General features: G+C 42.0%; 1 pseudogene; it reads right to left on the minus strand.

The window, feature by feature from the left end:
- Positions 1 to 20,004: 20,004 nt before the first annotated feature.
- On the minus strand, positions 20,005 to 21,887 carry LOC124109122 (coiled-coil domain-containing protein 115-like; annotated as a pseudogene).
- Positions 21,888 to 22,295: the final 408 nt, after the last annotated feature.

Genomic DNA, 22,295 nt, shown 5'->3' on the forward strand with positions numbered 1-22,295 from the left:
TGGGTGTGGTGGCACACACCTGTAATCCCAGCGGCTTGGGAGGCGGAGGCAGGAGGATCATGAGTTCAAAGCCAGCCTCAGCAATTTAGCGAGGCCCTAAGCAACTCAGCGCAATCCTCTCTCTAAAATATATATATATATATATATAGAAAAAGGGCTGGGGATGTGGCTTAGTGGTTAACACCACTGGGTTCAATCCCCAGATGTTTATTTTGATGAAATAGACCTTGAAGTAAGGTTGAACTTCTAGTCCCGGAGAGTTGTGAGCCTGAGCTCACAATACCTGACTTGTGGCATTGAGAATGTGGGTGGCTGTGCCTGAGACCATGCCTTAGAAATGAGGGAAGCACCCCGGTCAGAACAGGGAGGTGCCCTAAAGGTGGACACTGGCCTCTACCTCATCTTTACTAAAGTTGCCAGATAGAATGCAGGATGCCCAGTTAAATTAGAATTTCGCATAAACAATGAGTAAATTTTTTGGTCTGAGTTTGCCCCATGGATTTGGGACCTCTTGATTTACTCAGCCCTGAGGCAGAAGCTTCCTAGAACTTGGGAGGACTTCCCACTTGGAAGATAATGAGGCACCTTTCCATATTCCATACTCAGCCCGAGATATCAGTGAAAGTGAAGCCATTAGACATGAAAAAACAAGACCCTTACTCCCTATCCCATCTTTCTCCTCAAATAGAAGTATGAACTAAGTGATTTCTCTGCCTCTTCCTCTATTTGTTAATGACCTTCTGGACAGTTTCACAGGCTCTTGTGAACACAGAGACAAGTACTTCTGGCAGACCAAAGGAGTAAGTCAAGGGTCAGGAAAGGGTGTTTAGGCAGGCTGGTGGATTTAAATAAAGGAGAGGGAATGAATGGATGGGATGGGAGGGATTAGATGGAGGATGTAGGTCTTGTAGGAGATGACCAGAAGCCAAGGGTAGCAGGCTAATGTCACAGAATGTTAGGGGTAAAGCAGGGAAGGTCTAGAGGACCCTCCTTTGAATTTCTGTGCTACAAAGTAAGCTTTGGGAAGCAAGTGTCACAAAGGAGATAACCTCTAGGTATGGTCACAAAGTTTGTGTTACCTTTAGCCTCATTTATTTCTGGATGAAGGTTAAAAACTATACAAATAATTTTAATGAACACTATTATGTTCTCATCACAAAATAATGTGGCACAGTTCCATAATTACTCAAAAATGATCACTATGTGAACAGCTATTAATTAGTGAATAGCTTTGGAAAAAAATTTCAATAGATTTGGGAAGCATTCTTAATAACCCATTACGATATGTCTGGAGGTCAAATCACCATGTCATGTCAAAGCATAGATTTATGGCTCCATTTTAATGATTTCAAAATAATTAAGAATGTGCTATGCATCTGATTGGGCAGATTTGAGACACAAAAACCATAGATCTGCATTAGGAAGGGAACGGATCATTTCCGGCCAAAAATGGAGATCAAAGCTCTTTTGACATCCATTTGGCAAGAGCATGCACATTTTACAGCTTCTCAAAAAGTATTAGTGATTTTAGATAAATAGCATTCAGCTTTTCTTTCCCTTCCCCCATGACTTTCTAGCAAGCCAAGAGAGGAAAATCATAAATCATCAGGAACTTCCGACCCTGACTTGGAATTTTGGGAAGTCCAGGCATACGCACACTTTCTGGCTGAATGTGGGTATTTCTACCTTACTCTTTGCCTTTCCTCAGAGTAGATATGGAAACAGCTCAGTTCTTTGGAAGAACCTTATCCTGTGGTTCGTGGGGGCTTGGGTTGGAATTCCTTAGCAACTTTGTATCTCCCTAGAACCTGGTGTGCTAGGGCACTTTGAGCCTTTGGGAGCAGGCTCACCTCCTGGGCTTCCTTGGAATTCTTGTTGGGGAGGAAGAAGGTAGCTAAAGCTTCTTGAGTGTCTGTGTATTCCAAACACTGTGCTGGACACTTCATGTACATGAGAGCAACTCTGCAGCAGAGCAGGCATTGTGTTCCTCGCTGACCAGTGAGGAAACTGAAGTTCAGATAAACAAGAGATTCCTCCGAGTTTGGGAAGGAAACCCAAGGCCAGAGGTCATCTTAGGTCCCATATGCCATCTGAATTTGACTCCTTTTGGAGACTTATCCATGACAAAGTCATTTAGGCCACTTGAACACCTCTTGTGGAACACCTACTATCAAGTGACTTGTTATTTTTAGCATGAGCAATGCATAGTGTGTGCCTATTGTTTAAACTGAAAAAATGCATATGAAGTAGAAGACAATACTTTTCCATATGTCCCTGCTAATTCTCAGAGGAAATTTCTGTTAGCCCTTGGGTGCCTATCCAAATGTCTTCTTATGCATACATAGATAAGTAATTTATTTTAGTGTAAGCAGAATCATAGATACTGCTCTATGATATGCTTTTTACTCAATAAATTATGACTGTCTGAAATTTCAGATATGTGTATGCACCTAACCTCGTTCTATTGATCCTCATGTGCTATGTATCATTTATCTATTGTCCTTTATTGGTCTAGTTGGTTCTTTCTTCAAGATATAATCTTCAGAATGGATCTTACCACTTCTCTCCACTCTACCACCCTCTTCTTGTCTTATTTGGATTATTGTCATAGCCTCCTACCTGGAATCCCTGCTTCTGCCCTGGCCCTGCCTTCTCACTTATTCTGAAGTCAGCAGGAGTGGTGGGTATTTCATAATGCAAGCTGGGTCAGTTACTTCTTTGCTCAAAACCCTCTTACTGCTTTCCTCCCATTAGAGTAAAAGCCACAGCCTGCACCTGGCTTCGAAGCCCTCCATATCCACCTCCTCCTGCCATTCTGTTCCATTTCTCACTCACCTCCCCCTTGCTTCCTCTGCTCCTGCTATGCCAGCCTCCTTGCTGTTCTTTGAACTTGCCTAGCATGCTGCTTCTTCAATGTCTTTGTATTTACTGTTCATATTGTTTGGATCATTCTTTCTGGGAAGTTCTGTTGCTCCCTCTCTTGCTTTTTTTTTTTCAGAGTCTTTCTCACATGTCAGTGAAACCTCTTCCCTCACTACACCTCTATTGATTGACATGATTTCTTAGGATAATTTTTAAAAGTCATGTATACATACACCCAAGTCAAAGCCAGCGTTATACTTACTGATGAACCAATAAAAGCAGTTGAATTGAATGAGAAAAAAGAGAAATAGGTTTAATTGACCTGAATGCTACGCTGTGTGAATGGATTTGGAAGAAAGAGAAGAGACAAAAGCATACAAGTCCTGAGGAGTCAGTGTCCATCCAGAGAGTCAGTCATCTAACAAGTCGGAAAGGGAGGAAGTGTGGCAGAGTATGGTGTTCAAATTAATGACGTTGACAGGGGAGAGCTGTTGGAAGATGGCAATGTCCAGAATGTGTGATTCTGAGTGGCCAAGATGGAGTGGAAGAAGATTCCAGAATTCAGTGAAGGTCAGAAGGGAGCAAAGGTCAGGGTACAGGGTGGGCCATCCACGTGGATGTTGGTCACCTACAGGAGGGAAGGACTGGGAGGTGGAGGGGAAAATGGGTGCCAGAGGCCTAAGTCTTAGATGGATGAGTTGCTGATCCTCAGGTGACACAGTGAGGAGTGCTTTAGAGAAGTAATGACATAAGAACAGAGAGAGGATAGTGACTGCCACCCGAGGACCTTCCATGGAAAGCCAGGTTTCATTTCAGGTGGAGAAGGCAGGAAGGCTTCTGGGTAGAGTCTGGTGAGTCTCTAAGTCATGCAGCTGTAGCTTTAGGAGACCCTATGGAAGGCTGGAATAATGAGAGCTCTGTTCTGGAGAGTAACAAATATTAAAATTTCTAATTGAAAATTTCAGACATTCTCAATAATATTTCTAGCGTTTTGTATTTATTTCTCTTTTCAGTGTACCAATTTGTGTGTAATTAGCATCTGATTGAGGCCAAACTGCTGCTTTCTTTCTACACACTTAATGATACCACCTTCCAACTCTGGGTAAAAACACCCTTGGCTCTGATTGCATTTCCTCTTTTCATAAGCTCGTATCTACATCCGTGAGCCCAGCTGGGGTCTGATATTCAAGACAGTTTCTGGCTGAATTTCCCTTGCCCCACCATCTTTCTGAAGAGCAGATCCTTGGCAGAGGCATCAGTACCACTGCAGCGGGTGCTGGCAGCTGTTGTAGAAGTGAGGACTCACCTTTTGATGGTTTCTTGGCTGTGGACATCAGGACTCCTAGAGGTGGTGTTTGACTGCATGAGAAATTTCCCTAGAGCCTCCACTTTTATTCATATAGAAATATGAGTAAACAATCCCAGCTTACTTGAGGATGAAATGGGAGAGTACCTATAACAATGTTTAGCATGTTGCCTGGTGCATAGTAGGTTATTTTTAATGCTAGTCAGGGAGTGTTCTTCTGGCAGTGGGATGCCCAGGCAGTTTGTTCGGCCTTCTTGTTGTGTTAATCCTCCCTGCTCTGCAGGTCTCATCTATCAGGACTGCTGCTGTCTCAGAAGAAGTTGCTGATGCACAGCCATGAATCACAGTGTGAGAACTGCTCATAATTGCCTTATATGTGTTTTCAGTTCTCAAATTTAAAACCATTTACTGCTGGGAACAGATGTTAAATTCAGGACGCTTGTCAATTGTTGGTGCCATACACAAAAAAGATGCTTAAAATTAGAAGCCTGATTGAATTTTAAGTACAGTGATCACAATGGTTGGAATGAAAATAATTGAAACGGTAAACAGTTTATGTTGGGAGATGGGAATAAGCAATGGAAAGGGGAGTTGAACTTGAATTCGAAGACTCACGATGTGCAGTTATAATAGGGACTCTCCAATAATCGTTACGTTAATTAATACTTAATTGTAATAGAAACTCTCTGGCAGTACTTAAGGAGCATTACTACGAAATATGTTCATTCATAACTTTGGTGAGCACAGAAAGCCACCCGGATTCAGTGATAGCAGTAAGAATGATTAATCTTACCTATTGGGCACCTACAGTGTGCCAGACACTGAACTTGAACCTTTATACATCTGATTAATGTCTAGGCCATTGGTTATTCTCCAAGGCCAGGAAGGATTAGCAGTCCCTTGCTTTGCCTAATTAAAAAATTGTAAAATTATATAACCCAGAATTGACCATTTTAGACATTTTAAAGTAAAGAATTCAGTGGCATGAGGCACACTCACAATCTTGTGCAACCATCACAGCTATTCATTTCCATATATTTTTTGTGATCTTAAATAGAAACTCTGTACCCACTAAATAATAAATCTCCATGTTCTCCTCCTCTCCGCACTATATCCCCTATTATCCTCAGTGTCTATAAATTTGTCTTGGACAAATTTGCTGGGGTTAATGTCACCTCTACCTCACCTCCGACACCAAAACTGCTTCCAGGTGACCTGGTCTGTTGTCATTATTCTGACCCCTTGTGGAATGCAGACACCTCTGGACCTATTGGAGCATCACAAGGAAAGTGTTCTTAGAGGAGGCTGTGCCTCAGCCAGCATGTCATGGTAGACCTGCCTGCCCTGCAAGGGCATGTGCTGTTCCCTGCTTGGCTCCTCATCCTGCCAGTGCTAAAGAGGGAGGGAGCAAGCACATGGAGAACAAGTCCCTTTCATGCTGCATGGCAGTCACAGTGGCTGCTTTCAGTTCTTTGAATGATCCACAGCTTCCAAGCCTTTGGGTATATGGGTCCTTTAAAGAATACTAGCCCTCCACTGTCTCCTCTGCTTTACCAAGCTGACTTTGAATCCTTTGAGTCTCAGACCATAGAAGTTCTTCTGGAAAGCTTTCATGATTCCACAAGGTTGTTCCCTCCTCTGGTGGGTTTGCTGTCCCCTGTCCTCCCAGCATGTCCTGTGCATCTTGCTTCTCAACCCTAATCAAACTGAGCGTTTGGTTCTGTTCACCTGTGAGCAGGCCCATGTTGCACTCAGTTACAACCCAGTTTCAGCCTTGGGCCTGGCACAGAATTGATATTTGGTAGGTAAAAGTAGGATGAATCCCTTCCTAATCCTGGAAAGATTCACACTGTGTGACCCCTTTTCTACTGGCTTTGACTGGCATGTACCTTGTATCTCTCTTGGTTCTTGTGCTCAAAGGTTCATCTGAGTACAGACTACTGGGGGCAAGCATGTATGCAGGGTGGGAGAGAAGTGACAGGTGTGTAGCTGGAGCTTCAGATGCTTTAGCTGCCGATGTGCCTGCTCAGGAACTGTACCTTAAACCCTAGAGGTGGAGATGTGTTGGGTAGAAAATGGGTGGTTGTTGAAATTCAAGGGAGTTCAGGTTAAGACTCAGTTTCCCGGTTTGCTTCTGAGGTTTGCTCCCCAGAAAGGAATTTCTGGTTGCATTTGTGATCTGTGAGCTTCACCATAGTCCTACTTCTTCCTGTTGCTGTTGCTGGTGGACTGTGAGCAAAGCGGATTTTAATTTTTCTAAACCTGCAAGTGTTATTTTAGTTGGCATTGAACCAGAGAGATCCTATTTCTGCCTTGTTCTCTGCTTTGTGTGGTGGGTGAGATAATTATTACATAAATACTGTGTGATAAGCCTGTTTCTTGCATAAGGAACTCCATGAGAAGCTCCAAGTGGCAGCTAACCTGGGAGGTCCTTGATGATGTTACAAGGTCACAGTCAAGTCTTTGGCCTTAACATAGAAGAAACATGGCTAGATGTGTCCATTGTGTAACAGAGGCATGATATTTGGCTTAGGGAAGTCAGAGCTCGTTGTGTCTGTTTTCATTTAATGAGTTCTCATGAAGAAGTTCATCTTAGAGGTGTATATGTCTAACTTTTTAATTGTTAGTGATTAAGACAGAGCTAGATTTGAGATCAGCTTCTATTACTTCCTTGCTTTGTAACTTTGGACACATCACTTCTGTCTTTGGGTCTCAGTTTCCTCATCTCTAAATTGAGGATGACAATCCCAGGTGGCTGTGAAAATGAGATGAAAATAAAGCATGTGCTCATCTGTAGGTCTGACACAGCACAGATGCTAAACACAGTGTCGGTGTAGATTTCGTTCCATTATTATTTAGAATTGCTAACACACATTGAACTTGAGTTGCAGTCTTCCACCTACTACCATACAGACTCCAGAATAGAATCTGGGAAGTCTCTTCTATCCAGGTTATTCAATCATGGAAGAAAGATAAATATTGTGGTTCAGGAGTCTCTCTCTACATGGTCCAACCAGGTGAGAAAGAACCCTCTTGTGGCAAGTCTAAGTAACCCTGTATTATCAGTGGAGTGATCCTCAATAGGAGAAGGCTCTGTTAGTGTGTGTGTGTGTGTGTGTGTGTGTGTGTGTGTTGTGGCGCATGCACACCACATGCGTATACATTCAAGAAGGTCTTGCTCTGCCTGGTGGGGACCTGGGATTGGCCCAGCTGTCTAATGTTGGCTTAAATTGCTACTGTGACAGATGTTCTTTTGCTTAGAGATTCGTTTTAGAGTACTTAGTACAAAAACTTGAGGTAAGTAGTTACTGCTCAAAGATTCATACTCTACATTAAGACCTCTTTATTAGCATTCTGATTTAATGGGCAGATAATCCAGAGCCCTGGAGATAGGCATCTGCTACCTATTAAACACATTTTATCAGCTAATGGTGCGAGAACTGGGGGTGGAGGCCTCAGCCCTGCGAGGTCTGAAGTTGCTCTCTGAGCTCCAAGGATCTAACAGAAGTTGTTTTTTAAAAGGATCCTCTTCTCTCTGTCTCAGAGCTGTTGATTTTTCTAGCACACAAGCAAAATCCTGGGTGGGGAGAGGTAAATAAGGAGGGAAGGACCGGGGCCTGGAAGTCAGGCCGTGTTCTTTGTTTGTTGTGTGACCTCTCTGGCTTGCCTCAAATCTCCTAAGTACATGTTATCAAAAGTTCCCTCACAGCCCCACCAATACAGAGGTCTAGTTGCATGGAGGAGAATGGGCGATCAGCTCGACTTTGACCCAGTCTTGATGGAAGTACTTTAAGCTCCTGAAGCTTTTCACTTATCTTCCAAACACTCAGGGTAATAAGTCACCTGAGAGGTCTGGCTCCTCAGGGCTTAGGAAATTGTCAATGGAAACAAGATGCAATGTTGATCAAACTCTCCCCACGTTCTGCCCTCTACGATCTCATTCTCTGTCACGGGTATTTTGTTCTTAGGAGGTTCTGCAGAAATCTGAGGGATGGTGGGCAAATGTGGCTGGAAAGCATATGTTCCCTCCTCTGGTCACCAGCACTTGGTTTGCTGATTAGGCACAGAATTCTGTTTTTTCTTAGGTCTTTTTCATTGTGCATCTGGAATTTTGTTTCCCCTCAAAAACCTCAGTAGTTGGTTTTCTTAAAAAAAAAAAAGTGAGAAAAAGAACTAAAATGAGCCAAAGTAGAAAAAAGTACTGAACAGTAAGAGCCTGTCTAGTTTATCTAGTTTTGCAAAATCTTATTTACCTTGAATAATATTTCCATGTTTCCTCTCATTCTTCCTTATGTATTCATACATCAAATCAATGTGCTATGACTCGCTCTAGTAAAGTGGAACTGAAGGTCAAGAATCCAATCGCCTGATAGCCACAGGGACACTCTTTTTGTGTTACACTTGACTGGTTAACAGATGGAATTTGGGGTGTGGAATCTATCAGCCCACAGTGGTCTTCCCTGTAACTCTCACAACAGAAACATGGCTGCTCATCTGGAAAGCCCTTATCAGCCTTCACTCATTCCCTCAGTCATATTCCAGGACTTGAGGAGTTGGTAGCACCTGTGTAGTTTTGGCTTTCACTCCCTGTGGGAGAACTTCCTTCTTGGTATCAGGAACCCGTCAGGGAGGTGTGGACCTAGCCTGGTAGTGCAGGTTCAGCTCATTGCATGTCACTTTGCCAAAACTCAGAGAAGAGAATGTCGTTGGCTTGGAAAGAAGTTTTACTCAGTCACTGGCTTTCTCCTTTCACCTTGACCCAAGCCTACGGATGTATGTGGTTTCCTGTGTGGGGTTTGCAAGGGCACTCATTGGGGAAGTGCCTCATTGCTCAGAACACTGAGCTCTCGTGTTTAACCTCCCAGAGCTCTGCCCTTTATGTTAAATCCCTTCCTCAGGAGTCAGTACAGCCAAGACCACTACGCTGGAGGGTACTGTTGCTTTTAAGTTCCTTCCTCTAAGCAGAGGCTCCAAAGCCATCCAGGCTTGGGAGCTTTGCTCAGTCTTATTCTCCCTCCCTTTGCCTCAGAGCAATGCCACTCTTGCCAGGCTTGTGATGAAGGATGTGGTCACTAGGGTGAAGGGGTTTCCCGAGGCCCTGCCTTTTAAGCTTTTTCACTTAGGCCCTGCGATTCAATAAATTTTAGGATTATCGAACCGGAAGGAAAAGTGACAGATTTACCTCTGAGGAGTGGCTTGGAGAGCTTATCTTGTGTGTCCACGGAGTCTGTCCAGGTTTGCTGTGTACATAGCTGATCCAAGTTCCTGGCAAATCATCATCCCAGAGAAGGGAGGGTAATTGCTGGGCCAGAGGCAGGGCGCTGCGGAGAGCACAAACCCCTGCTCCCCGTCCCCTTTCTGAATTTACTCTATCACTGCCTTCCCCAGTCTCTCTGAAGAGGGGCACAGAGCTTTGTCCCTCTTTTCCTTGGTGTCCCCAGCTTCCCCTCAGCCTGTACTGCTCTCTGTCAGTCCTTCTCAGTTTCTCTGTCTCCAAAAATTGTCTCAACCCTGTCACTTTTCTAATGTAGGCCTCACTTTGTTCTCTTGGGGTTTTCCATGGTTATAGGGCTTCAGGGGAGAGTGTCTAAGTGCCAAGGGGCTGAGCTCAGACAAAGGATCTGCTCAAGTGCAAGGCTAGGGTTCCTCAGTGTCCCTGTCTTATCTTAGTAACTGTGAGTGGCAAGTCCTGGGCTCATGAGCCTGAGAGGGGGCTGGAGCTTCTGGAGTGGGGCACTTGTAGGGATTGATTTTCTTAAGCCCAAAGAGCTTTTCTATGGTGGAGCTGTCAGAGCCTTTTGCTATGGTACTTGTGTTATGAGGTCTGCCTGGAAGCCCCTCTGGCTCCCATCTCTTCTGTGCCCTTTCCTCTTTCTAGACTGATGTCCTTATGCCCACTCTGTCCCATCTGCAAAACTCAGGCCTGTGTGCTGGTGCCCGGCCACTTCCAGGAGTTAACGGAGGTGCCTAGGTGGAGGATGTTTAAGGATAACAGGGGATGCCAGTCTTTCTCTTAGAGACCAGTAAAATAGTTATGAGTAGAAAATGCTCCCACTGCCCCAGAAGCTGAAAACAAGGGAAAAATAAGTAAGCAAGACAGAAATTCCTTTGGGGTTCATGTCTGAGGTGGGAAATAGAGATTTAATAACCGGATTTCATCCAAGTGCCACATGCAGACCAGGTAAGCAGCCTGTGAGCAGCAGCACCAGGCCATACTTCCAGCAGGGAGGGTGCACCATGTAGTGTGAGAAAGCTAAGTGGAGATGCAGCTAATACCTGCCATTTCCAGAAAAATCAACTTTTGACGTCACAATTAGAGCATGGAATAGGGGTGAAGAAAATGTCCAGGAACTGGCAATTGTCTTCAAAGAGAACTGAGGTTTCAGGCAAATGAACGATCCACGAACAATCCCCTAAGCCTCTGGTTTTTCTGCAATGGGGAGTCCTGGACCAGGTCCTGAGACGGTGCCTGCAAGAGACATGTAGAGGATCTTGACTGACGGTTGTCTTGAGTTTAGACTCCTTGCACCAGGCACTAAGGGAGGGCAGTTCCTCAGCCAGAGAAGACGTGTGTGAAGAATGGGTTCCCTTTTGGCTGTCTGCAGTGAGGTCAGGCACTTTAGAAGGCTCCTTTTTTGGTGTATATGTGTGTGTTTGCCAAAGGGGTTTTGTTAATTTGATTAAAGGTAAGGACATTGCAATGGGGAAATTATTTTGGATGACAGGTAGTCAACTGGGTCCTTAAAAGTGGAAGAGCAAGATAGAGGGTAGGTTGGAGATGTCATTTGAGAAGCACCTGCTACTGTGAAGATGGAGGTAGGGAGCCACAAGCCAAGGAAGGTAGCGGCCTTTAGAAACTGGAAATGGCCTTCACTTTATAGTCAGTGAGGAACTGAATTTTGCCATTTATCTGAAAGACCAGGAAACATTCTCCCCCTACTGTCTCCACAGGGAACACTGCCCATAGACACCTTGATTATAGTCTGGTGAGACCTGTACTAGATTTCAAACACCCAGAGCCATAAAGTCATATATTCGTGTTGCCTTAAATCCACTGAGATTGTGGTGATTTGTTATGGCAGTAATAGAAAACAAATACGATGATATACTGTGACAACCCCGTGGTTTATTTAGCTCTTCCCTTGTTCATGATGGGTGTTTAAGTTCCTCATTTTTTTTTTTTTGTTTATTACCCACTATTCAGCCATGGATTCCTGTCCACATGTCCCTGGGCACAAGGGAAGGTATCATTCCAGGACAGTATTTTCTAAAAATATTTTTGGTAAGCTAGGCATGCCTGTGGTTCCAGTTATTCTGGAAGTCAAATCAGAAGGACCATTTGAGCCCAGGAATTAAGATCAGCCTGGGTGACACCTGGTGAGATCCCATCTCAAACAAACAGAAAATCCAAACTTTGGTGATCCTAGGGGCTTGGGTTGTAACTCATTTGGTACAGCATTTGCTTAGCATATGTGAGGCACTGGATTCGATCCTCAGCACCATATAAAAATAAATAAATAAAATAAAGTTATTGTGTCTGTTTACAACTAAAAAAAATTAAAAAAATTGGTGATCCTAGTAAAAGTACATTTTGTGTAGTGACCCATGCACACACCCACATATAAAACAGATGAATTTTTGAGAAATTATACTTATCTTTACTACTTGGGTTGCATTCTGATATTTTCTATTCTATTCTATTCTGTTCCACTCAAAATCACTGCGCTACTAACTTTATCTCACAGTTCGCAAATGACCTCCACCTGAAGTTTCAAAAGCATGGCTCTGTAAGCTACTTGGTGAGGTTATCAGGTAGTAAGACCAAATGAATGTGTGCATTGACCAGTGGGGACCCCAAAACATGAGCAGCTCATATATATATATTTTTAAAACTGACCTGGAACCCCATCCTCAAAGACTCCAGATGCTGGTCCCAGGTCAAGTTATTATTATTATTTTATTTTATTTTTTGTAGTTGTAGATGGACAGAATGCCTTTATTTTATTTGTTTGTTTTTATTTGGTGCTGAGGATTGAGCCCAGTGCCTCACACATGCCAGGCAAGTGTTCTGCCACTGAGCTACAGCCTCAGCCCTGAATAGCTCATTTTTTATTGATGCATAATAGTTATACAGAATAAAGGGTTTCATTGAGACATATTCATACATCAGTTTCATTTTGATCAATTTAATTTCCTAAGTTCTTCCTCTTGCCCTTCCCTCCTTCCCTCCCCTCCTCTTTTCCTCTCCCCTACTGGGTTTCCCCTCTATTTTCTCAAAAATCTCCTTCTCTTGCCCTTTTCTCTTGAGCTTCCATATATGGGAAAAAACACTCAACCCCTGACTTTCTGAGTTTGGCTTATTTTATTTAACATGATGACCTCCAGTTCCATTTAATTTTTGACAAATGACATCATCATTTTGTTCTTTTTTATGTCTGAATAAAATTCCATTGTGGAGCTAGACCATATGTGGGAGGCCATCCTTGCATGTGATTTGAGTTACCTTCCTGGCTGGGCGAGAGGCGCTTAGATACATCCTTATATCCAGAGCTTTCCCCACCCTTCTCAGGTCTGAGGGCTTGTCCGTGTGGAGGCGTGTGTGGCTACTACCCCGAAGACCCAATCTTCGCACCTGACCTTGGGACACTGCTCCACTTAATCTTCATTGGATGGGATTTTCCCCAGAGTTTTTTATTCCCCAATAAAAGTCCACTCCCTGGCCTGTTCTCTCTCTCTCTCTAGCCTCTTCAGTAACCTTGCTACTCTAATAGGTAGCTGGAGGTTGGAGCTAAGAGAAGCCGTCCTGGAGCTGGTTTAAAGGTAATTAGAGCCTGTCTCTTTAATTCAAACTCCCTTAGGATTTCTCACGTAGCTGAACCTTCATTTATGAAGCCTGTGCTGGCCGTGGGCTAAAACCATATTTTCTTTGTCTGTTCATCTGTCGATGGATACCTATGCTGGTTCCTTAATTTGGCGTTTGTGAAATGCTATCAACATGGATAGGCATGTAATTCTAAAGTATGCTGACTTTAGTTCTTTTTGGTAAATACAGGAGTGGTGTAGCTGGGTCATATGGGGTTCCATTCCTAGTCTTTTGAGGAACCTCCCCATACCTATTTCCAAAGTGTTTGTGCTGATTTACATTCCCATCCACAAGTGTGTGAGTGTTCCTTTCTCCCCCTCATCCTTACCAGCATTTATTGTTATTTATATTCTTGATGATTGCCATTATAACTGGAGTAAGATGGGATAGGAAAGGACAGTGGAATGAATCTGACATAACTCTCCTGTGTACATATATGAATACATCACAGTGAATCTCACCATCACGTACCCACAAGACTAGGGTCCTAATTAGAATAAGATATATTCCATGCTTATATAACTGTATCAAAATGGACACTACTGTAATGTACAACTAAAAAGAACCAATAAAAAATCTCAGTTAGTTTTGATTTGCATTTTGCTGATGACTGTAGATGTTAAACACTGTTCATATAATTATGGGCCACTTATACTTTTTTTTTTTTTTTTTTTTGCTACTGGGGATTGAACTCAGGGGCACTAACCCACTGAGACATATCCCCAGCCCTTTTTTATATTTTATTTAGAGACAGAGTCTCATGGAATTTCTTAGGGCCTCGATAAATTGCTGAGGCTGGCTTTGAACTCTTGATCCTTTTGCCTTAGCTCCCTGAGCTGCTCGGATTTCGGGTGTGCACTATCATGCCCAGCCATTTATACTTCTTTTGAGAAGTGTCTGTTTAGTTCATTTGCCCATTTATTGTATGGGTTGTTTTATTAGTGTTGGGTTTTTTTCCTTTTAGTTCTTTATATATTCTAAGTATATAAATATATTCTTTCAGGTCTTTATATATTCTAATCCCCCAGAAGATTAGCTGGCAAAGATTTTTCTTCCATTCTGTAGGTTCTCTCTTGACACTGGTAATTATTTCCTTTGCTGTACAGAAGCTATTTAGTTTGACACTCTCCCATTTATTGATTTTTTGTGTGTGGCTCTTTTATTATTTTTTATTCTAATTTGTTACACATGACAGAAGAATGCCTTACAATTCATATTACACATATAGAGCACTATTTTTCATATCTCTGGTTATATACAAAGTATATTCACACCATTCATGTCTTCATACATGTACTTAGGGTAATGATGTCTATCTCATTCCATTGTCTTTCCTACCCTCCTGCCCCCTCCCTTCCCCTCCAATCCCTCTGCCCTATCTAGAGTTCATCTATTCCTCTCATGCTCCCCCTCCCAACCCCACTATGAATCATCATTATATCAGAGAAAACATTCGGCATTTGTTTTTTTTTTTGGGATTGGCTAACTTCATTTAGCATTATCTTCTCCATCTTCATCCATTTACCTGCAAATGCCATGGTTTTATTCCCCTTTTTTTTGCTGAGTAATATTCCATTGTGTATATATGCCATATTTTCTTTATCCGTTTATCTACTGAAGGGCATCTAGGTTGGTTCCACAGTTTAGCTATCGTGAATTGTGCTGCAATAAACATTGATGTGGCTGTGTCCCTGTAACATGCTGATCTTATGTCCTTTGGGTATAGACCAAGGAGTGGGATAGTTGGGTCAAAAGGTGGTTCCATTCTCAGTTTTCTTTCCATATTGGCTGCACCAGCAATGTATGAGTGTGCCTTTTCTCCACATCTTCACCAACACTTATTGTTGTTTGTATTCTTAATAGCTGCCATTCTGACTAGAGTGACATGAAATCTTAGAGTAGTTTTGATTTGCATTTCTCTAATTGCTAGAGGTGTTGAACATTTTTTTCATATATTTGTTGATTGATTGTATATCATCTTCTGAGAAGTGTCTGTTCAGTTCCTTGGCCTATTTATTGATTGGGTTATCATTTTTATTATTTTTTGATGTTTAGCTTTTTGAGTTCTTTATGTACCCTAAAGATTAGTGCTCTATCTGATATGCAAGGGGTAAAGATTTGTTCCCAAGCTGTAGGCTCTCTATTCACCTCTTTTATTGTTTCTTTTGCTGAGAAGAAGCTTTTTGGTTTGAATCCATCCCATTTATTAATTCTTTTTTTAAAATATTTATTTTTTTAGGTGTAGGTGGACACAACACAATACCTTTATTTTTATATGGTGCTGAGGATCGAACCTGGGCCCCGCCCATGCTAGGCGATCGCTCTACTGCTGAGCCACAATCCCAGTTCCCCCATTTATTAATTCTTGATTTTAATTCTCATTTATTGATTCTTATCACTATTTCCTAAGCCATAGGGGTACTATTGAGGAAGCCACTGCCTATGCCTATACATTGGAGTGTTTCCTCTATGTTCCCTGCTAAGAGTTGCAAAGTTTCTGGTCTTACTGCAAGGTCTTTGATCCATTTTGAGTTATTTTTGTGCAGGGTGAGAGATAAGCATCTATTTTGAATCTTTTACATATGAATATATTTCCAAGAACTATTTATTAAAAAGGCTGACTTTTCTCCAGTGTAAGTTTTTGGTACCTTTGTCAAGAATCAGATGACGGTGTGAGTTTGTTTCTGTGTCTTCTATTTTGTTCCAATGGTCTACGCACCTATTTTTATGCCCATAGCAAGCTGTTTTTTTTTTCAACTATTGGCGTTGTAGTCTAACCTGAAGTTGGGTATTGTGATGCCTCCAGCTTTATTCTTTTTGCTCAGAATTGCTGTGGCTCTTCTGTGTCTTTTGTTTTTCCTTATCAATTATAGAATTTTTTTCTAGTTCTGAGAATAATACCATTGGTATTTTGATGGAGACACTTTTGGTAGCTTGATCATTCTGCTTATCCATGAATGAGGGAGGTCTTTACTTCTTCTGGTGTTTTCTTTGATTTCTTTTTTCAGTGTTCTGTAATTTTCTATTTACAGGTCTTTCACCTCTTTGCTTAGATTTATTCCCAAGTATTATATATTATTTTTTGAAGCTATTGTGAATAAAATTATTTTCCTGATTTCTTTCTCAGCACATTTATTATTGGTGTATAACAAAACTGTTGATTTTTGTATGTTGGTTTTCTATCCTGCTACTTTGTTGAATTTGTTTATTGGCTCTAGCAGTCTTCAGGTGGAGCTTTTAGGATCTTCTAAGTATGATAGATCATTAAGAAGCTCATTTTTACCTTCTTTAATTTTTTATTTGCATGACAGTAGGATGTATTTTAACATACTATACATACATGGAGTATAACGTCCCATTCTTGTGGTTGTACTTGATGTGGAGTTATACTGATTGTATATTCATATATGAACATAGGAACATTATGTCTGATTCATTCTACTGTCTTGTCTATCCCCATTCCCCTCCCTTCCCTTCATTCCCCTTTGTCTAATGAACTTCTGTTCTTCCTTTCACCCCCTTTAATGTGTGTTAGGAGCCGAATGTCAGAGAGGACATTTGGCCTTTGTTTTTTGGGGGAATTGGCTTATTTCACTTAGCATAAGAGTCTCCAGCTCCATCCATTTACTGGCAAAAGTCATTCTTGTTTATGGCTGAGTAATATTTCATTGTGTATATATATTCCATATTTTCCTTATCCATTTATATGTTGAAAGGTACCTAAGTTGGTTCCATAGCTTAGCTATTGCAGCTCATGTTTGATGACATAATCAACAACATTCCCATTAGAAAAACCAGAAATAAACAATTTTATTTTAGTATAAGTTTATATTATGATTTAGTATTGATTTTATTATTCATTTAAAAATATGTTCTTTGTGGTGCTGGGGATTGAACCCAGGGCCTTGGGCATGCTAGGCAAGCACTCTACCATGAACCACATCCACAGCCCCTCATTTAAAAATTTTTAAAGCTTTTTATTTTGAAATATGGATTCATGAGGAGTTACCATGATACTAGTTACCATGATACTAGTCCTTCTAATTCCCCAAAGGGAAAACTTATATCCTTATGGTACGAGTCAAACCCAGGGAGTGACCTTGGTACACAGTATTGCACAGTTCTGTGTCACCCTGCATGAGATGCAAAACTGGTCCCTTGCTGTTGGGATCTCCTGATGTTGCCCCTTAGAATCACACCCATTCCCCTTTCCTCAGCCACCCAACCTCTGGGGTCATTAATCTGGTTTCCATCTCTATAATTGTGTCATTTTGAGAATGTCCTATAAGTGAAATCACATAGTATGTGACCTTTTGAGATTGGCCTTTTCCATTCAGCATAATGCCCTGAGCTCCATATCAATACTTCAATCCTTTTCGTTGATGAGTGGAATTCCATGGCATGGGTGTCTGACCATTTAATCTATTGAGCACAGTTTTTGTTTTTTGTAATTCTTTGTTATTATGCACAAAGCTACAGTGGCCTGGTGCGGTAGCACATTCCTTTCCTCCCAGTGACTCAGGAGGCTGGGGCAGGAGGAGCACAAGTCAGTCCAGGCAACTTAGTGAGGCCCTAAATAACTTAGAGAGACCCTGTTTCAGAATAAAAAAATTAAAAGGGCTGGGGATGTAGCTCAGTGATACAGAGGCTCTGGGTTTAAGCACAGTACCTCTCTCCCCTCCCCAAAGCTACAATAAACAATCATGTATGAGTATATTGTTTTGGTTCCTTGGAGATTGCCGGGTCAAATGCAATTGCTAGTCATGTGACAAATATATGTTTAGCTTTTTAGGAAATTGCCAAACTGCTTTCCAGAGTGGCTGTACCATCTTATATGCCCATGAGTGATGTATGAAAGATGGTTTCTTTATATCCTTGCTGGTGGTTAGCTTGTCACTATTTATTTTAGCTGTCCTAATAGGTGTAGTGATAGCTCTTGTGATCTGGATTTGCATCTCCCTAATGGCTAATGATGTTGAACATCTTTCATGTGCTTATTTGCCATCTGTATGATCTCTTTGGTGAAATGTCTCTTCCTGTCTATTGCTTTTTTATATTAGTCTGATGGGAGGTGCGGTGCGGGGAACGATTTTTTCGTGTGTGTTTTTAGTGCTGAATGGATACTAAGAATTGATTTCTGACCTTCAAACAGTCAGATGTGTACAAAGTGAGTAGATTACACTCCCACCAGCACTCTTTTGGGGGCCCTGTTTCCACATATCTTCATTAATATTTATTGTTATTAAACTTCTTTTTTATGCTAATTTACTGAGTAATAATAGAGTCAACTCTTTTTTTTTTGGTACTGGGGATTGAACCCAGGAATGCTCTACCTCTGAGCTGTATCTCCAGCCTTTTAAATTTTATTTTCGAGTCAGGGTTTTGCTAAATTGCTGAGACTGACCTTGAACTTTTGATCCTCCTGCTTCTGCCTCCATCATTGGGATTATAGGTGTGTGCCACTGCACCCTGTTACATCCAGTTTTTCTAATCTGTAATTGTCTGAATCCTAGTAAGCATGAGCATATTTTTATTAAGGCTTTTGGTGCTTTTGCTTCCACTTTTAACACTTTTTTAACTTTTAAGAATTTTCTGTTTATGGACTGGGGGTGTAGCTCAGTGGTAGAGCCTTGCTTAGCATATGAAAGGCTCTGGGATCGATTCCTAGCACTGAAAAAAAATACACTAAAAAATTATGTCTTATTCTCTGTTATCTTTTTTTTTTAAAGGAAAATTATGGTAAGGATAAAGTCCTCTTTGAATACCATCCTATCTCTCTTATCCTGTCACCCTAAAATAACCTCCATTTATCCAGACTGGCTTGGTGAGTTGGGCTGATCTTACTCACACAGCTGTGTTGGGGTTGGTCTCGAGGGCCTGGACTAGAATGATTCTGCTCTTCTCCACTTGGCTGTCCTGTGCTCCTGTTAGGATATTCTGGGGATGTTCTCACGTGAGGATTTTCTATGTATCTGATTTAAGCACTTTTCAAAGACTCTATTTTATTTATTTATTTTTTTTGCAGTTGATGTAGTTTTATTATACAATTAAAAAGTTTTTTTTTTTTTTTTTAAAAAAAAACAACACTACAAGCAAAGTTAAAAACAAACTGGGAAGAAATATTTACATCTCATATTATGAACAAAGGATTACATACCCCCCACCCCTGGCAAAAAACAAAAACAAACAGAAAAAGAACCCCTAGATATTGCTAAAACGATGAACCACCAGTAGAAAAGTGAAACACAGAGTTCTCAGAACAGGAAATATACATAACTGGCCCTTCAAAAAATGAAGAATGTCTTTGCCTCACTCCTGGTAAGATAAAGGCAGGTTTTTGAAACATAGACAGTCTCTTCCTAAACATCCCTTGAAAAATCTAGGTCAAACCTTTTTTACTTCCTGGTTTAGATCCTGCTAAGGGCTACTTGTCTACTCAGGTGTTTGTCTTTGAGATAGAATTTCACTATGTTGCCAGGCTAGTCTCAAACTCAAGGCCTCAAGTGATCCTCCTGCCTCAGCCTCCTGAGTAGTTGGGACAACAGGGAGGCACACATCACACCCAGGTAGGTGTTTGCATTTTTTTTTTAAATATATTTTTTTGAATTTTTTAATATTTATTTACTTTTTTTAGTTTCCGGCGAACACAACATCTTTGTATGTGGTGCTAAGAATCGAACCCGGGCCGCACGCATGCCAGGCAAGTGCGCTACCGATTGAGCCACATCCCCAACCCAGGTGTTTGCATTTTTATTAACTCAAATCTTATTGTCCTGATCTGTTGGTCATGTACGATCTTCTCCTCTATCCAAGTCAATTCTGAGGATCTGGTGACCCTGAAGCACTACCTCTTATCCTTTCCTGCCTCTGTTTGTGCAGTATTTCATCATCCAGGAATACACTACATGAGGTCGTTCAATTGTTCACTAACATGAACAACCTTGTACCTGCTCTCTGGGGTGGGGGTGGGGGTTTCCTATGAGAACATGGGCCTAAAAGTGGTTCCAAAGACGGTGACTTTCATATTACTCAGTTGGGGAAGAAATGTTTATATCTCACATTGTGAACATAGGATTAAAAACTTTGAACTTCACACCTAACAAAGTTGAAAACATGAAGACCCATGACATTTTAAGGAGAGGGCATTAGCTGGATTGGAGGTTGGAGCAGGGACTATTTATGAAGGAAGAATGCCTGAGAAAAGGCAGCCACATCCATGAACAGCTGTGCTGAGTGCCTGCCTCTGTGGACACAGGTCAGGCAGCCCCAGGCTCCAGCTGCTTGAGTTTCTCCTGGATCCCCCGGAGTTGGCTTCGACCCCAGTTGATACAGGTCTGGAGGCTAGCTATATCTGCAGCTAGCTGTAGGCCATCCCGGAAGCTGGCTTGGGCCTGCCGCAGACTGTGAGAAACCAGGATTCCAAACCAGTTTAGGGGGTCCTGTGGGGCTGCAGAGGGCTCTGGCTCTGGAGTTTTGGTAGGGTCCTTGCGCCTGCGCAAAGCTGACTCTCTGGGCCCCACCTCCTCTGGAGTCTGGGCATCAGCTCTCACCACCCAGAAGGTCTGGGATCCATTCTGGGTCTCACTGAAGGACGAGGGAAGATGGACCTTTGAGAGCCCTGGCCTGGGCCTGCACTCCTCCCTCCGCTGTCGAAGGTTCCTCACCTGGCACACACACAGACCTGCGGTTCCTTGTGAGAGGCATACTGCAAGGGCCCTATCAACTTGGCACCCATTGTGTCGCCTCCCTTCGCCCCCCTTCACTTCCATCTCCTCCAGGTCTCTGAGCAGCTGCAGGAGAAGCGAGTCCTCAAAGTCACATTTGCCACTATCCCATTGGCCAAAGCAAGTCACATTGTTAAGTACACAGTTAGCGGGAGAGGACACTACTAAAACGCACAGACTCAAGAAGGTGTGGGACTTTTTCTTTTTTCTTTTTGGATGCTGGAGATTGAACCCAGAGCCTTGAGCATGCAAGGCAAGCACTGTACCAACTGAGCTGTATCTCCAACCCAAGGTGTGAAACTCTGAGGCCTTTAATACAGTCAATCTACCATAGTCTACTCCTCGGTCACCGCTATACTTTTCTCATATGCAAAATACATTGATCCTCATTCTAGTATACCCAGTAGATTATCCAGTTATTCCATTATTCTTGAAGTCTAGGATCTCACGACCAACATCAGGTCTGTAGGTGGCTCTTGGGATGCAGTTTCTCTTGGTCTGAGGACCTATGAACTAAAGAGATATGTTCTGCTCCCCCTTGGCAACATAGATGTTGAGATAGGGACAGGGCAAGTGCATTAGATACTCCTGGTTAAAAGGGGTAGAATGGGGGCTGGGGTTGTGGCTCAGTAGCGGAGCGCTTGCCTCTCGTGTGTGAGGCCCTGGGTTCCATCCTCAGCACCACATAAAAATAAATGAATAAAAATAAGGATATTGTGTCAACATACAAGTAAAAAAAATAAAAAAAAGGGGTAGAATGGGAGGTACATCACATCACTCCGTGGCGATTCTAAAGTCACGCTCGGAAAGCATCACCAGGTTCCTCTGTATTTGGCAGGACTTCACTTAGGACATTATTTAGGGTCATCAATATCCCTGATTAGCACCTGATTCTGTTTACTGGGAGTGGCTTCATCGTCCATCATTTTCCAAGGTCCTTGGTTCCACCCTTCAAGATGTCCTTTTCTGTTACTCTCCCTGGCTACTTCTGAAGAGAAAAATAGGTCCTCAGCCTTCTTTCTGACCATAGTTCCCTTTGCATTTAAAAAACTTGCAACCCAAGTTTAGGGGCACTTAGGACAATGAAACATTCTCAAAAATTAAATAGGTTTTTCTATGCACGTTACCCCATTTGACGTTGGACAAAAACTACATCCAAATTTTTGAGAACTTCATCTTTTCTAGGCTTGATCACTGCTGCTCTGGGCGTGTAAGACAATGCTCTTAAGATTTCTAGATTCTCTTTTGTCCAGCTGAGGGGAACTATAAGGCAGTACCATAAACATTTATTCTAAATTCTGCTAATGTGGAATTTTCCACGGCCCAATTGGTCAGAGAAAAATCACATAGCTAAGCTCAGAGTCAGTATGGGCAGACACTACAAAAGGGCATGGATTCACAGAAGCATGAAAAATCGAGACTTTAATGTAATTCATCTACCATAAAAGGTAATTTTTAAAAGTTTGGTGTGAATTTTTTTTTGTGTGTGTGCTCATAAATGTGAACTCTATATCATTTTGCATCTTGCTATTTTCACTCA

The sequence above is a fragment of the Marmota monax genome, unplaced genomic scaffold (assembly GCF_021218885.2).
Source record: "Marmota monax isolate L192 unplaced genomic scaffold, Marmota_monax_Labrador192_F-V1.1 WCK01_AAM20220418_F8-fsc00199, whole genome shotgun sequence".
Lineage (NCBI taxonomy): Eukaryota > Metazoa > Chordata > Mammalia > Rodentia > Sciuridae > Marmota > Marmota monax.